This window comes from Phyllobates terribilis, unplaced genomic scaffold (assembly GCF_046119375.1).
Source record: "Phyllobates terribilis strain yellow unplaced genomic scaffold, ASM4611937v1 Scaffold_5195__1_contigs__length_53573, whole genome shotgun sequence".
Lineage (NCBI taxonomy): Eukaryota > Metazoa > Chordata > Amphibia > Anura > Dendrobatidae > Phyllobates > Phyllobates terribilis.
In genome coordinates, this window is record NW_027367943.1 from 50,575 (window position 1) to 53,574 (window position 3,000).

General features: G+C 37.5%; 1 non-coding gene across 1 annotated transcript; it reads right to left on the bottom strand.

Annotated features, from left to right (window-relative positions):
- TRNAI-AAU (transfer RNA isoleucine (anticodon AAU)) lies at window positions 1–74 on the bottom strand. Its single transcript has one exon. It is a non-coding gene; the product is annotated as a tRNA-Ile (tRNA).
- Between the last annotated feature and the right edge of the window lie 2,926 nt (window positions 75–3,000).

Sequence of the window (3,000 nt, forward strand, 5' to 3'; positions counted from 1 at the left end):
TGGCCCATGCAGGTCTCGAACCTGCGACCTTCGCGTTATTAGCACGACGCTCTAACCAACTGAGCTAATGGGCCAATTTGTTAGTTATGCCTATGCAAAATAATATATTAAAAGAAAAAATTATAATATTTTAAAAAGATAATCTTACATAATAGTAGATTAACTACTTGTATAAAAAATATATATCATAATATTTATTATATAACAGTATCCAACAAATATAATTTTAGTAATAAACAATGTCATATAATGATTATAATAAATGTTGAAGATCATAATACCACTGTAAAAATATTAAAAATTGTATATATATAATAATAATCAATAATTTAATTATCACTATAAGCTTACATAATGATTATGAGATATATTAATTGTATTGTAATTGGTAGAACAATATCTTGGTTACTTGTAATCGGCAAAACATATAAATAATTATGTTAAGAATATATTATTTTTACTTTAATTATAAGAATTTTCAATAATAGCATTAGATAAAATTATTTTGGTAATTATAAAATGATAGAAAGATAAGAGTAATTGAACAAAATTAAATAATAATGTGACATCTCTCGCGACGTTGGAAGCCACTCTAGCAGCAACCACACGAGAGGTGGTAGATGCTCGCGCGACCTTGGAGGCGGAGTGTATAAGGGTGGGGATCTCTACCCAGAAGCGCTTCCTAGATGAATCAGGACAAACAACGGGACCATGCAAGTTGTCGAGCGTTATCGAAATCCTGAGGAGACTGTGCATGGAGGCAACTGGCAGAGAAGGAGGGTGCGAGAAAAGCCCTAACCCTAGAAAGTTCTCGGAACGATGAGGGAAAGACGCGGGTTCGAGTTCGAGCATCAAGGACCATCTAGGGAACGACTCCATCGAGGCATAAGCTATCTGAGGTGCGCATGTCGGGCGCTAGGGAGGGCTCAAGCGCGTCTTGGTGGCGTCCAGGGAGTGTGGGCTCGGGTTCGCGTTCGAGCACAGATTCCGAGCGACGGAACCCGCTTGCGGTGCACAAGGGCCAACATAAGTAATGTTCACAGTCACACTGACCTCAACATGACATTCGAGGAACTGCTGAACTCTCGGATGCGGCACATAGCTGATCAGGGCTTCGGTCTCGGGACAAGACTCGTGACAATATTTTCGAGGGCGGGCATCTTAGAAGTCTCCAAGACCAACAAATAGATCCTACTTAGAGATCAACAGATAAACAATGTCGTATGGAGGTTTCATTCATCACAGTCTAGTGGTCCAACCATTCATCCAGATAGATTGATGATGGATGACACTCGGGAACATGCACATGCTCATTTCCAGCGCATGAACAAGAATCCTTTTGTCCGTAGACTCCAAATTCAAGACCCATCAGCTAAGTTTTCTCCACCGTCTTTTGAGTTATATGATGGGAAATCAGATCCAGTATTACATGTAGCATCATCCACTCATAATATGGCATTGTGGTTTAATTACAATTTGTTTCTCTGCAAACTGTTTCCGACTAGTCTGGGCACGCCAACTTTAAACTGATTCCATTTATTGCATTCTAATTCGATCATTTCTTGGAAACAGCTGGCAAAGAAGTTTGTGGGTCACTTTGCTACTAATGCTAGAAAATCTTTCTCCACAGGGGGGTGCGGTGGTTTAGGCTCATAATGACTCCTAACAAGCCCCTTAGGCAGTTCAGTTACATGATCTTGGAGCGATACTCTAACATGGACCGCGTTGATGTGTAACACCCCTAAATTACTTTGGGAATATTAGCGCCAGTATCCCCGAATCGTCGACCCAAATTCACTAAAGCTTAGAACATTAAATGTAAAAACAAACACACACTATATTAATAATAAATTTTATCTTACAATGCAAAACCAAATCCCAGAAATAATACATATAACGGAAGACTAAATCATACAGGAATCGTAACCTTATTGAAATTGAAAAAGAAAAGAAGTAATCTTCAACTACCATGCGCCCTGAAGTCTTCAATCCTTGAAGATACCACCTGATGTGCCCTAATGAGATGAATGACACCAGCCAACCATACGATACAAAAAATAGTGGTTGGTTAGTCGAGAGACTAGCAATGAGATTTATGTGATGCTCTATGTAGTCGTATCTAGTTAAACCTAACGGTTTCTAGAATAAAAGGTCGATAACCGAGGCAACGCCGACACTTCCATGGAATAATGAAGAGATATAATAATATATATATACCAAGATAAGACTCCAAAAGTTGAGTCTTACGGGAACTGTTTTAATATAATATTATATTATAACTGTGTGGGAACATTTTATATAATTGGACAATAGTTTCGAAATCACACCCCATGAATAATTGGGTCAACGACCAACCTCACCGCATACGTGTTGTGCGAATTCAGATTGGAAAGATGACTTACTTAACAGGGAGGACAGACAATTTTTCAAGTTGTACTAATTGTCCGGAACATTTATTGTAATTATGAACATGAGTCCTTATATCTTTCGTACTTCCAAAATGATATTCAGTTGAAGCTTTTAATGATGTCTCACAATGAGAACAAGGGAATAATCCCAATAATCGGCACTAGCTATGTGCACCACCACTTATATAAGAATAAGGGTATGGTCATGACCAAAAAGGCTATTAGGAAAAATCCTCCTAATACCAGTTATAAAGGAACCACTAGACCTCGTGAGGTACATAGAATTCCTACGGATACTCGTTCTAACTATATAATATACCCACAACAATCCACAACAAGTCCATCTATCACCCTAAGGTAATAATATATTCATATATATATATACTACATCCACTATATGCATACAACCTAAATAACATTTATTTTAGGTTATTAAAGTTCCCAACACACAAGAAAATAATATTTTATCCCAACTCAATATAACAACTGATTTATTGAATTAAGACAAATGTGGAATAAAAATAATAGATAAGAAAGAACGAACCGCCACTAGATTAGTTACGGGAATTGATCGGGGTCTAAGATGGAGTTT